Source organism: Pipistrellus hanaki (genome assembly GCF_964339955.1).
Source record: "Pipistrellus hanaki genome assembly, chromosome: 4".
NCBI classification, from domain to species: Eukaryota; Metazoa; Chordata; class Mammalia; order Chiroptera; family Vespertilionidae; genus Pipistrellus; species Pipistrellus hanaki.
This window is the reverse complement of record NC_140506.1, coordinates 50525798-50541392: the sequence shown is the minus strand read 5'-3', so window position 1 is coordinate 50541392 and position 15595 is coordinate 50525798.

Below are 15595 nucleotides of genomic sequence, written 5' to 3'. Positions count from 1 at the left end.
AATCTACCTGAAAAACAGAAATTTATTTAACAAAAGTTATCCTTTTACTTATTCAGCTGATTGATTTCTTGTCAAGAAATACTTGCTCCTTTTGTTCATGAGACTTGCTCAGAATAATAAAGTAAAATCCAGAGAGATTCTGATGGAACTTCAGGAAAAGTATAATGTCTGTTTTCAAACATGCAGCAAAGTAATTGACTTCTGACTTCTAAGTATGCACAAAGTTCTTGGACATCTAGTTCATAGGGGAAAGACAATCATCCAGTGAATATTTCTTTTTGAAGTATAATCCCTAGGGTTATAAGTAGTTAGTTTACAGCAAGCAGGTAAAGATTCCTGGAGATGACCAATGCTCAGTATGTATGTTACCTATAATACTTTACATGACACTTGCTAAAAATGAATTATTCCTCTTAAAATGGTAACCAAAACCCAGCGTGCCCTAATTTTGCCTCTTTGAGCATCTACTCTCAAGCCAGATATTCCACTTGCATCGTAACTCAGTGAACAGCTCCCATAAATTACTGAAAATGCATGTTCATGAGCTTGGGTTCCATATGTAGTAAGAGCCAGAATGTCATAGGCAGGATGGTTTTCTGTTAGATAGAGGCTGATGATTTCACTATTCAATCACAGTATGAAGAGAGCAATTATAACCATGATTTTAGCTCGGAGAAATTTATAAAAATTACTTGGCCCCAGGTCAAAAGTACCAGATAATACATAGATAATGCATTAGAGGATGTTGCAAGTACATTTTATCCCATTTTTATTTTTCTTTCACTTTGCAACAAATTGTGGAGTAGTACCTTGCACCCGTCTCCTCTTCCCTTTCTAAGCTATTATCAGCACCGTGAGAAAATGGGGAATATATTTGGATTAGCATTTATATAAGATTTTCTATTTACTAAGCACTTCAGTAAAGTTGATATTAGTTTCCTTTCCCTCTGCTCAGTGTTTTACCATGTATTAAAGTATTTGCAATTTGCAGCTGGGGGCACTAACACACAGGAAGGTTAAATAAGCGGCCTAAGGTCACACTGCAAGTTAAAGGCAGAGCTGAGAGGAACTCTAATTGTATTTTAGGATTGGTTTACTGAGCACAATATCTTCCAATCAACTAGACCAAGCCTGTCATTACTGAGAGGAAGGTGAGCTTTATCAAATTCCTGAAAAACTTAGAGGCTTATTTTTAAATAAGCAGTCAGTGAACCTCAGAGGAAAAGCAACATAACCACATTTCAGAAACATCAGGTCAAGGGTGTTGGGAGAAAATTTAAAGTGTTAGACTATTCTTCTGGGCTTCAGACTCAATTTCAACTGTCTGCTAGATATTACCAGTTTGGTATCAATAGAGTACCTGAAATCAACCTATCCAAGGTGGTAACTTTCTCTTGAAACCCAACCTTTCTTCTACATTTTGTATAGAAATAAACTACTGATGAAAGATCCCACCCTAAATTAGAATCCTAGGATCATCTTCAATCTTCCTTTTTTCTCAATCCTAAAATATGCTTGGTGATCAGAAACTGGAAATTCTGCCACATTAATGTTGCCTGTCTATCCTCTCCTCGTAAATCTACTGGTACTAACTTAACTTTGGCTTTCTTTCCCATTTGTTTCCGGATCCCATTTGTTTCTGGATCCTTGAAATATTTTTAACTAGTCTCTCTACCTTCAAGAATCCACAATATCCATCCTTCATATGCCACAGAATGATCATTCTGAAACTGAAAACATGCTGTGTTTCTCCTTCGCTTAAAACACTTCAAAGACCAGTCTAGAGAGGCCCAATTATTAACATGATATAAACAGCTTTTCAGGACCTGATCCCTAAAACCTTTTGAAACCACTCCTACCCCATATATAAAATTTACTCAACTAATATAATTCCCTAGCACACCATGCTGTATAATTCCCTCATGTCCTTGAACTTCCATTCCTTCCATTTTACATACCAAGTCATATTTTTGAGGCTCAACACAAACATCACTTCTTCTAAAGTCTGACCTCACAGTAAGAATTGATGTTTATCTCCTCTATAATTCTGTCTTAGCACCTAAACATTTTTATACACACACAACACCTCTTTGTACTAGACTCCATGCTCTGCAAGGGCCGATACTATGCATTATTAATTTTTCTATTTTCAGAACACAGTATAGAAATTGGTTTCAAGATTATTCAATAAATTGCTATCTGAACAAATAAAGGAATAAATATCAAAGAAAGAAAAATTCCACACATCTGTAATAGAAATTCTTCTAGAAATTAATCTTGAAGTGAAACTAATAATGTAACTAAGTCTCTCTCTCTCTCTCTCTCTCTCTCTCTCTCTCTCTCTCTCTCTATATATATATATATATATATATATATATATATATATATATATATATATATATATATGGAACATGGCAACTTGGTTCTACTATTTAATTGTGAAATAACCCAAGACAAATTATACAAACTTTGTGAGGTTTAGTTTTACACATGCATAAATTAGAAATAATAATTACCTTGTAAGATTATTTTAATGTAAGGTAACAATAAATGCATTATACTCTATGCATTCAATAATGCATATGAAATACTACCACAGAATAGGCATCAGAAATTAACATGTTTTGAATATTTTGGGGGTGGGGAAGACATAATTAAGAAACATACCACTCTTTCTGAAACCAACTAGCCTCAAACATGTCAATGATGCATGTTATTGTTTTCACTGCCATACTCTTACACTAGAACGTATAATCATGTAATAAGGTAATGAGGGGAGGCTCTCCATGTGCTCTGTTCACTGCTGTGCCTCCAGCAACCACCACCACCAAAAAGCACGGACGTGTATGGGTTCATCACACATTCAGAACAGAGTGAGCTTGCACTGTTGTTTGTTTATTCAGACTATTTTACTAAATAGATCACGTATGGTTCGCAGTGTTAATTTATTTTGCAAATACTTATTATATGCACTGGGTAGTTCTCTTCTAAAGTTACCACAAATCTAAAATTAGGGGCTCCTAATTAAACGACTTTGCTTCTTATTTAGAGGAATATTTTAAAAGGTGATGATGTTTGTAAAAGTTCCTGGCCATGGTCACACATAGATATTGGATATCAAATCCTAAAAATAAAATAAGGAAACATTAAAAACTTAAATCTTAAGCTTTTAATAAGGAATAAATATAATATTTCAATATAACAAGTTATGACATTTTTACTGTTAGAACTTTTTTCTGTAAAAATAATATTGGAACTTCACTTCTAGTGTCACATTTGTAATTTGGCTTTAAAAAGTTGTTAATTATACTTCAAATTTAAAAAAAAAAACAACAAGAAATTCATAAGACATTGGCAGTATAAAGTGAAAATAGTCTAGTAGGCAGAATTAGGGTCTCTGCTCTAGTTCAAAGAAATAGCTAACCATGTTATTAAAATTAACTTTTTTATATAAATGATTATTATAAAGTTATTTGCTAGTATATCACTGCAAGTTCTTCAGGGGGAAAAAGGCCAAATTATAAAGATAATTCAAGCTACTGATTGGTTATACTTCACAAGTTACTTTCTACTTATATTTCATACATCTAACACATGATTTCCTATTTAGTTAGCTTTGTTTCATATTTTTATTTCATATACATACTAGAGGCCCAGTGCACTGCTGGGGCCCATGTACGGGTGGGATCTGGCCAGCCCAGCCCAAATCAGGGTGGGTCGGGGCCAGGCCTGTCATGAGGATATGACAGGAGGTTGCCCAACGGGCCATTCCCCATCGGGGCCCAATCAGGGCTGGGCCAGGTGGGAGGAGTGGTCAAGGACAATTGGCTGGCCAGTTCTCCCCTGATCAGAGTGGAGGGCCATTTGGTGGTGGAGCTGATTAGAGGGAGGGGCTACAAGTTGATTGGGGTGTTTGGGGCCTATTGGGGGTGGGGCCGGTTGGGGGGAGGGGCCGCAAGAGGTTGACTGCTGGCCCTGCCTCCTTTTGGGGTGATGGGGGTGGTGGGGCAGGCCAATCAGGGATGGACTGGCTAGAGGGAGAAGCCAGGGGATGTTGGCTGGCTGGCTGCACCGCGGATCAGGCCAGTTTGCTATTAGCAGTAGGTGTCATAGCAACCGGTCGTTTCAGCATTTTGGTCCCTGGCTTTTTATATACTAGAGGCCCAGTGCATGAAATTCGTGTGTGAGGGGGAGTCCCCTCAGCCCAGCCTGCACCCTCTCCAATTCTGGACCCCTCAGGGGATGTCCAACTGCCAGTTAAGGCCCTATCCTGATCTGATCACCCCAAACTACCCCCTCCACCAGCCTGGTCACCCCCAACTGCCCCTCCACAAGCCTGGTTGCCCCTCTCTGCTGGCCTGGTCAACCCACACAGCCAGTTCAGTCATCCATTTGGTTGTTTTGGTTGTGATGGTTACTTTATATACATACATTGAGTAGCCAGATTATTATGACCACCCCCACAGTACTTCATTGGGCCACCTTCAATACTGCAGCGATTTCAATACCGCAGCGATTCTTCTTGGCATTGACTCCACAAGATGTTGAAAGGAGATGTGAGGAATTTTACACCATGCCTGATGCATAGCACTGTCCAGTTCTGTGATTATTTGATGGTTGTGGAATCAGCTGCCTAATGGCTCTTAACTTTGTCCCACAAATGCTCAATTGGATTGAGATCTGGAGATTGTGGGGCCACCTAAGCAAGGTAAAGTCTCCCTCATGTTCTTGAAACCACTCTTGCACAATGCGAGCACCATGGCATGGTGCATTGTCTTGTTGGAAGAAGCCAACTCCATTGGGATACGCCTTCAACATGATAGGATGAATATTATCAGCAACGATACTTAGGTATGTTGTGCTATTCAGACGTTGTTCCACATGAATTGAAGGGCCCAAATCATCCCAGGAAAGCATGTCCCAAACTATAGCACTGCCCCCACCAGCTTGAAGGGTTGTACTCATGCACGTGGGGTGCATGCTTTCATGCTGTTTCCACCAAATTCTCACTCTGCCATTTGCATGACACAACTGGAAACATGATTCATCGGACCACATGACATTTTCCAATGTTCGACTGTCCAATCCTTGTGTTCTTGTGAGAATTGGAGACGTTTTATCTTGGTAACTTCAGACAGCAAAGGAGTTCAAATAGGCCTTTGGCTTCCATATTCCATATGATGCAGTGTATGGCTAATATGCCTACAAACATCAGGTGGTCTTTATAATCTGGCCATTTAGTGTATATATGATGTAAAATTAATAATTGTGGTCATAAGAAGCCTATATTTCTCAAGCTGATGTAATCTACACTAATAAAAGGGTAATATGCCAATTATACCGGGAGACATTCTGGGAGACCTTCCAGACGTCCTTCCAGACAAAGCCATGGTGGTGGGGCCAAGGCAGAGGCAGTTAGGGTGATCAGACTGGCAGGGAAGGGCAGTTGGGGATAAACAGGCTCACAGGGAGGGGCAGTTGGGGGCAAGCAGGCTGGGGGCAGGGGGGGGGGAGAGGGGGCTAGCAGGCCAGCAGGGGGGCTAGTTGGGGGTGAGGTCGGCAAAGAGGGGCAGTTGGGGGTGAGCAGGATGGCAAGAGGGGCAGTTGGGGGTGAGCAGGATGGTGGGGGGGCAGGTGGAGAATGGAGGCAAGCAGGCTGGCGGCGGGGAGGGGGGGCCGTGGTTGGGGGCAAGCAGGATGGCAGGGGGGCAATTGGGGTGAGCTAGCTGGCGCAGGAGGGCAGTTGAGGGCAAGCAGGTTGGCAGAGAAGAGCAGTTGGGGGTGGGCAGGATGGCGGGGGGGGGGCATTGGGGTGACCTAGCTGGCGCAGGAGGGCAGTTGGGTGGGAGCAGGATGGCAGGGGGCTGGTTGGGAGCAATCAGGTCAGCAGAGAGGGGCAGTTGGGGGCAAGCAGGATGGCAGGAGGGAGCATTGGGACAAGCTGGCTGGCGTAGGAGGGCATTTGGGTAAGGTGACCAGACATCCCCCTTTTGGCGGAACAGTCCCGATTTTTAACAATTTGTCCTGCGTCCTGAGGAGTTTTTAAAAAGTGCCGATTTTTGGAAAGAATGCACTACAAGCTAGGGAACAGCGGGAGAACGGGAAGGGAATATACAGTTTTCGGCGGCCATGTGGCTATTTAGCCAGGATATGAGTTTTATATTATTTTTGTTAATTCTATAATGTTAAACTTTAATAACAAATAATTGTTGAGAACTGATTATCAAGAACTGCTTATCAAAGTTCACATTGTTGATCAGTTGTTAGAATTCAACCACCATTGTTTGAACTTAATGAACAATGGCATTTTTGGGGATTGGCAACGACGAAAACATTTGTAACTGTCTCTCAGAAGATACACATCGTACTGCATGCTAGTAAGCTAGTTAAACAAGTGATGTCATTACAAATCAGCTATTCAGATAATTTAGATAAGTAATTTATTTATTTCATAAATACATAAATTTTCTTGAATTTAGCAGACAGTACTCATATTATTTATATTTTATAGTGGCGGCAAAAAGTCTAGCGCCAGCCTTGAAAGTGACACTTATGACTTTACATACTTATTTTTTTATTATATTTGTAAATTGTACTTACGTTGAAATTTACAAATATATATTACAATACTATTTTTGCATTCTATGAATATTTTTGTTGCTCCATATAGACCAAATTTTTAATCAAGAACACCCACACCCCCCCTCCTACCCCCGGTCAATGGTGTCCTGCTTTACCAATGTTAAAATCTGGTCACCTTACATTTGGGGGTGAGCAGGTCAGCAGAAAAGGGCAGTTGGGGGTCAGTAGGCCAGCAGGAGGGGCAGTTGGGGGCGAGCAGGTCAGCCAAGAGGGGCAGTTGGGAGTGAGCACAATGGCGAGGTGGGCAATTGGGGGCAAGCAGGTAGACAGAGAGGGGCAGTTGGGGGCGAGCAGGCCGGCGGGGGGTGGGGTGGTTGGGGGCAAGCAGGATGGCAGGGGGCAGTAGGGGGCAAGCAAGATGGGGGAGGGGCATGGGGACAAGCTAGCTGGCACAGGAGAGTAGTTGGGGGCAAGCAGGTTGGTGGGGGGGTGGGGCAGTTGGGGATGAGCTAGTTGGTACAGGAGGGCATTTGGGGTTGATGAGGCTGGCAGGCAGAGCAGCTGGACATCCCCTAAGGGGTCCCAGATTGGAGAGGGTGCAGGCCTGGCTGAGGGATTCCCCTCCCCCCATGCTTGAATTTCGTGCACCAGGCCACTAGTATATATATATAACCCTAATATACATACAGACCAAATGGCTGAACAACCGGTTGCTATAACATGCGCTGACCCCCAGGGAGCATGTGTGGAACATGGTGGGCATCGGCCATGGTGGGATGGTGGAGCAGGTGCCAGACCAAGGTGGGACACTAGTCGCTGTCCTTGGGGCAAGCCTCTGGCAGTTAATAAAAATTCTTTGCTCCCACATGCCTTGGTCCTGCCAGGTGCTCACAGGAACCAGCCCCACTCACACCTGCTGCCAGTGCCAGAGCCCCGCTCACATCCGCTTCTAGAGCTGCCGGCCCTAATGACCCCTGAGGGCTTTTTCACTTCCCCCTGCTCCTGAGAGGCAATCAGGCAGCAGCGCCACTATCACCTGCTGCTGCTGCCGGTGCCTGCTACCATCAGTGTGTAGGAGTGGCGGCAGTAGGAGTAGATAACAGGAATCCTGTAATCAAAAGATAACAGGAATGCGGGCAGACAGAGGACTAGGGAAAGAGGTGGGAGAGGCTGGCAGGGATGCAGAGGATGGGCCAAGATCTGCTCCTGTGCCCATCACAGTCTTGCAGCCCACAGTTCCTTTCAAGGTGCACAATTCATGCACTGGGCCCCTACTAAGTAATATCAAATGCTGAGGAATTTAATTTGTGTCCTCCATCTAAATTATAAAAACAAACACTCCACTCTGCCCCTAACTTCTTCTCTTCTCCTCTGTGTCTCTATGTAGCTTTTGTTTTGTTTTTTGTTTTATTTTGTTTTTGTCACATTGGAGAAACTCTCACTGGATTTAGGGCCTACCATAATGCAATACAATTTCTTCTCAATCATGACATTAACTGTAACTACAAAGACTCCATTTCAATATAAGTCACATTCTGAGGTTCTGGATACATACAAATTTGGGGGGACCCTATTGATTTATCATAGGATATAAAGAAGGTTATTATAGCTGAGGAAATGGAAACTTATCAATAAATGACATTTGTAGTATCGGTTATCAGTTTTTGCTGCATAATAAACTACCTGCAAATCAAGTGACTTAAAACAGAAACCACAGATTATTTCTCACAATATTGTGATCATCTGGCGGAGACTGGACAATATAGTGCATAGTCTCACCCACATGTCTGGCAGTGACCTCTGTGTCTGGGCTACTAGGATGACTAGGCCAAGTGTCTCTCTTTACTTAGCAGGCAGCCTGGGCTTATTCACAAGGTTCCTAAGAGCAACAACAACAAAAAACAAATCCCAGTATCTAAATGCTTAAGAAGACTCTACTGATCTTATATTTGCTAATGTCCCATTGGCCAAAGCAAATCACATGATCAAATCCGAAACCAATGTGAGAAGAGATTATTCAAGGGTATGACATAGGAGGGTAATTATTGCAGTGGTTTGCCTTTTGTGGGGGGAAAGGGAGGGAGTGTATTCACAGACATATTCTGTTTTTCAGTACAAAGTTTATAAAACCCGTATATAACATAACAAGGTAGAAATATGCATGAATATTCGCACCAACTTCAGCAGAAAAATCTCCTCGGAAAAACTTCTAGTATCAGATACTAAACAAGCTAAAAAAAACAGATCCCAATAGTTATCTCTTCTTTTTACAATAAATGCCAATTAATGGGTCGACTTACAGAATACTGTGTGTTTTTCTTTGTTTAAACAGCCAATTGTTTGCCAAAAACACACAAGTCAAACACACACACAACTGAAAGTATTATACTTCCTAAGTGAAACTTGACTTTTTAAGTGACAAATATAATTATTTTCCATATTCTAATTATTTATGAGTGTTTGACAACCATCAGAAAACTCATTTCATAAACTCTTATTTAACAAGTGCTTACCTGTAAGATTTTGTGTTTTCCATAATTTCAATTAAATGTAATAAAAATCAGAGCTTTTTTCTAAGTGACCCATGGACTGTCAACATCATGTAGGCTTTGTGTCTCAAAGATATTAATTACTATTTTTTTCTATTATTTTATTAAGGGAATTTCAAGAGGCAAATAAACTCACTTATGTGGGCCAATGGTGTTTAGTGAAAATCTTTTGGCAAAGAAACACTAAACTTTTTTCTTATAAAGTTGACCTTCTGAGCTATTTGCATGCAACTTTATTGATTTTTAAATACTTCACTAGTCCAGGAGGATATGTGACCTTTATTATCTTAGAGAAAGAAAGAGCACAAGGCTAATAACACACAGGCAAGCAACTGTCCAGCTCCTGACAATATGGAAAAGAAATAAACAGGGGGAGTGTCTGGAGCAGGGGTCTTCAAACTACGGCCCGCGGGCCACATGAGGCCCGCAGAGGAGTCTGATCCTGCCCGCCAGGTTTTTTGGGCAGTGAGCGCAGCCGAGGTGTTACAGTAGGAATTAGTAGTTCATATAGTCCGGCCCTCCAGCTCTCTGAGGGACCGTGATCTGGCCCCCACTTTAAAAAGTTTGAGGATCCCTGGTCTGGAGGCAGAGATGCATCCAAGCTTACAGGGCTAAAAATAAGCCAGTGACAAGTGAGCAATTGCACCACATTTCCTTATACTCACCGGCACTTGATACATGGTAAGTAAAAGCAGCAGCAAGCACATTTTAACTACTCTGAAGGTCAGGCTGGGTCTCTGCTACAGTTTAGCAATTCTAAACACCAGATAATAGGAAGATTTCTCTTCCCCGTATCATGGTGTGAGGTATGATCAAATACCTTTTCAAAAGATAACAGGAATCTTACCCATCACTATCACAATCACCAAGTAAAATGAATTAAGAATCTTCCAACTTACTTCAATGTTGTGTGCATGTTCATTTTACTATAATAATAGTAGTCAGCAGTCTTCACCCCCGGCTTCAGCTTTTCTATCCTAATTGTTTGTGAATCCAATAGGCATTCCATTGCTTCCTTTTTATAATCTGTATAAAACAAACATTTCCAAATCCTGAGTAGCAAACTGATGAGTCAAATGTGTTTTGCGAGTGTGTTTTTCCAAGGAAAAGATCTCACATTAATTTGGGATGAAATCAGTATTTTTATGCTGATTTCAGGTCTTCCTAGAAACAAATTCACCCAAAGATATGTAGCTTGCTGACTTAAAATTAACTAAGGGATTTAGAATGTAAAACTTAAAAACTTAAATCCCTTTAGAAAAATGTTTTTGAAGAAAAAGTTATCCAAGATAATTGTATTCTCAATGGCATGTTTAATTACCACATTCTTTGTTCCTATGTATCCCATGAAAACAAGACACCTACCATGGAAATACCTTACAGGTGTTCAGAGTGAAGAATTTTTGTGATTTGAGCCCAACTGTCCACAATTGCCAAGAAACAGAATCTCAACAGTCTGAGATAATGCTCCAGAGAATGGCAATTTTGCATCTTGCTTTATTTACTTTTTTCATCTCTGTTGTTGAAAGCATTACATATGTCTTTCTTTTTCCCCATTGACTTCTAGCCCGCCCCTGCTACACCTTGTTTTATAAATTCCAGTCAAAAGAGGAGATGTAAGTGGGTTACATGAAATCTATTGGTGAGATATTAGGGAGGTAGGAGAAAGTAAAATAGGGAAACCTCTGGATTGGATAAAAAGTAAAATGATAGACACATATTTCTTTTACTTAAGTGGGTGTAAACTAAATAGTCAACAGCTCAATAAGGGGATTTGTGGTAGCTGCAGATTAACTCAACAACAATGAAGGGATGTTTGGTCTCCACATAGCTGCGCCCGTGCTTTGAGGAGTCGGGCATAGGAACCAACCAATCAGAACCAAATCTGGGTGAAATGCCAGAAGCCAATGGCTGCCTAAGAGGTGGAGCTTTTGACACTGACTGGCATAGAGACCAATCAGAACCTAATCTGAATGAACTAATAATGCAGAACCTAAAGTGGGAGCATGGGAGGGATTTTAAAGGCAACAGCTATTTTGTGTAAGGTGTAAGAAAGCAGTTCAATTTTTTAATAACTGGTTTGGCAGTATAGTGCATATGGTTTGCCTATCAGTCCAGATATAGGGGTTATGTACTTTTGTCTGCCAAAAGCATCTCCTCCTGCTGAAAAAGGCTTTTTCCCCGCCTTCCACCCCATTTAAACAATCCTATCCTATATATCCATACTAATAAAAGGGTAATATGTTAATTAGACTTGGTCAACAGGCCATCTTCCAGAAGTCCAACTTCCTTCCGGACAAAGCCATGATGGTGGGGCAGTTAGGGGCGAGATCAGGCTATCAGGAGGTTAGGGGTGATAAGGCCAACAGGAGAGGGCAGTTGGGGGTGACCAGGCCTGCAGGTGATGGCCGTTGAGGGCATTAGGCAGGCAGGCAGGTGAGTGGTTAGGGGCTAGTGGTCCTGGATTGCAAGAGGGATGTCCAACTGCCAGTTTATAGACATTCGGCAGTTAAACATCCCCCAAGGGTCCCAGATTGGAGAGAGTGCAGGCCAGGCCAAGGGACACACACATCTCCCAACCCCATGCATGAATTTTGTGTCCTGGGCCTCTAGTCTATATATAATAGCTCATTGAAAACTAACAGGTGTTAACCGCCTAGGTGTGAATTGTTTTAAAGCTTCAGAAAAACAAATCTTAAATTGTTTTATAATTTTGAAAAATGGAAATTTAAAATCAATTACTAACCAGTCATTAAAAGTGTTAATTAAATTTATTGGTTTCTTTTTAGTCCTGATTTAAGCTTATCTCTGAACTTGGAAGTTTATATGAAGACATTTAGATAAGACTGACCAGCCCCTACATATAAACACAAGAAAAGCAAAGTAATGATATACACATAGGGGTGGTGGAGGGGTCAATGGGGGAAACAGGGGACATCTGTAATACTTTTGGCAATAAAGATACATTTTCAAAAAGAGTGTATTTCTGTTATAATAATTCCATGAAAAAAACTATTATGTTCAACGTCAGGGTTGGGGGAGTTGCAGAAAGTCTATGAACAGAATAGAAGGGCTGGTGAGTGCTGGCACTATGCCAGAGCCCCAGCAAGTTAGAAGCTACAACAAAACACAGCATGTTCCCCTTGTGGGCAGAGAGAAAGGGAAAATGATTTTGAGTTCCTCAACTTATACTATGAAATGTATTTTGAGATGCTTTTGGGCAACAGAATCTTCATTTTTCAACCTCAATACCTCTATCAGAGTCTAAGAACTGCTGACTTCCCCTTGTCAAATATAAATGCTTTTTTTCTTCTCAGAATCATCTTCCTGGATCTCCCCATCACATTTACTTCTCCTAGAAAACATGTTGTTTTGTTTTGTTTTAGATGTCTAGTTCCCCTGTCCTTGCCTTCAGAGTCCTTTTAAATTAACTTTCTGCTGCCCATTATGCTCTTCAAGGCTAGCTAGCTCTGGCCATCGCTTGGGTCTTGAAAGAATTGCTGTCTTGTTAAAGGTCTTATGTGGTGTTTTATCTGACCTTCTCTAACCTGTTCAAGACAATAACTACATTTCTCCTTTCAAAATTCTCCCACAGTTCTAGAAACAGAGCTAGTAAACAATTCATAACTTTAGCATAATCAGTAATAATAACTCCAGAGAAAAAGTTATTTTCTCCTCACCATCACCTCAGAAAAGACAGTTTCAGACCTCACTTGATTAAAAACTTATCCATTAATACTAGAGCTCAACATGTGAGTTGGTACTTTGCTCGATAATTTAAATAAATATTAACAAGTGAATGTCAGTTACTATGATGAATCTGATAGATTTTCTCGCTAAAAATTTTTAAAAAAAATTTTTTTTAATTTTTGTTCATTTGTTTGTTTGAAGCTGGAGCTAAATATATTGCCATCCTGGCCTCTGTTGACAGAAATTTTAGTCCATTTTTTACCAAAAGCCAAAATGACAAATTCAGAAGTCCAGTTATTTTTTTCTCCAATATATAAAAAAATAAAGCATCTTCCTCATGAAACAAGCTAAGCACAGTTTCAACGTTTTCTTTAAAAGTCAGAACTCTATTTCCACTTGCCTCTATGTGCTGCTCTTAGTGAGCTTGCCTGTAAATTCAATTTTTATTTCAACCTGACCCATGATTACTATAAACAGAAGACAGCAGTCTGGAAGACGTAGACATGAAACTGCTTCAACTTGCATTATCAAACATTTGTCTACTGCTTCAATTATCTAATGCTACCTAACAGTCCCAAAGTTTAATGGCTTAACAAAAATTTATTACTATGTCCCATAATTTACAGGGACTGGCTGAGTAGTTCTCTCTCGGGGTCTGCCATGCTTTGTACAATGATGATCAAATGGTGTCTGGAGCTGGAGTCCTTTATATTCTCAGTTGAGCTGGGTGTCCAACTTTTCATTCAAGCTGTGCTTTCTGTTGCAGGCTACAAGAGAGTATAATTTTGTAGACTGAAATGATCATGCCATGTCTGAACGTATTGAATTCATTTTCAAGCATGTTTTCTAAACTTTCTAGAAAGCAGAATAATACCTCAATTCAGAGTTTCTGGCTTATGTCCAAACTGACAACACTCATGTATCTCTCCTCCTTCCTAAAATTCCACTAAAATGACTGAAAGTTGATGAGGGGTTCGGAGGAAGTCAGGGGGAGTAGAATAGCATTGAAAAGCCCAAAGGTTTGCCACTGCAAACCAGAAATTTTCAGAGAAATTAAAGAAAGAGTCCAAATAACCACAGTCTAACACACCAAAAAGCAAGCATAATAATAGAAAGAGAGGTAGAATAGAACAGAAAGCACATAAGAAGAGCTTAAAATATAGTAGGCAAATCAGTGAACGATGTACTATTATTGCTACTGTTAGTGTATTACTTCATTGCTGTAGATTCTTGCAAGTATTTTACCTGTATGTCCAATTTCCTCTTAGACATCTCCACTTGAAGGACCCCAGACATCTCAAATTCAATATATTAAAAAAAAATTTTTTTAAACACACACAAAAAAAACAAACCTCATCACCTTTCATCCTAGTACTTTTCTCTTGTGATCCTGATCAAACCAAGCTAGGTGCCTTTGGTGTCAGCCTTGTCCTCAGTGACCACACTCCACCAATTGCTATCTCATAATTAGAAATTATATATATATATATATATATATATATATATATATATATATATATATATTTCTATCTTTACCTTTCCATTCTTCTGACAACTCACAACAAGATTAAAGTATTCTCCAGACTCCACTGGTGCACAATTGGATTGGGAAGGGATTGAAGGAGGGCTCCAGGGTGTGTGTCTGTCCCATCTTGCTCAGTCCCTATTGGCTGGACCCCAGCAGCAAGCTAACCTACTGATCAGAGCATCTGCCCCCTGGTGATCAGTGCACATCATAGTGACTGGCTGACCAGTCGACTGTCTGCCCCTGGTGATCAGTGCATGTCATAACAAGTAATTGAGCAGCCTTAGCATATCATTAACATATTACACTTTGATTGGTTGTTCTGACATTAGGTCTATTTACATATTGCCCTTTTATTATATAGGACTAGAGGCCCAGTGCATGAAATTCATGCAAGGAAGGGGGGCGTTCCCTCAGCCCAGCCTGCACCCTCTCCAATCGGGACATCCTACATTCTCCTTCAATGAACTAATTCTGAAACTTGGTAGCTATTGCCCTTATAAGCCCCACCCTTAACTTTGGTCTGAGGAACAGCCTTCATTGTTGTTTTCCTCGTATATACCAATACCCAAATAAATCCCCAAAGTTTTACACTAATCATGAATTGTTCTTTGCATCTTTACTCTGTCTGAGAGTACTTATATTTCTTAGTAAAAAGCTCTGATTGGAGAATCTCTTCAGTGTGGCTCTCAGTTTACAGAACTGTAAAATATGATAAATAGACATCAGTCTTCAGCCTCTAACCACTTTCCCTTGCTAACCCATGGAGATCCCCAGGTGTCCATTAACACTTGATTTTTATGGCCTTGATTGCTACAATATCACTTCCTTTGGTTTTCACTAAAACCACTTAGGTTTCTCAGTGTGAAAGAAAACAGTAGTTTCTGAAGTTATATTTGTTGCCATTTTAATTGATTATATAGCAGTTTTATTAGATCAAATTAGATAAAAATGATAGTAGTTAGAGAACTGCAAAAGGACTATGCAAATGTACTGCATTATTGTTTTTTCAGTTTGGTTTAAGAATCCTACTATCAAGTAAGGGGAAATAGTAGATAAGGTGAATTGAGTGACCAGCATATTCTAGAATGCTGTCATTTTATTTGTGAGTACCTTAGCTCTATAATTGCTACATTTGTTTCCATGGCTTTTGCCAATATGACCATAGTCACACCTGTAAGTGGAATTTCCATACTAAAACTATGAGCTGTCTATTGTCCTTCCTCCAATCCACAATTATGTAGCAGAT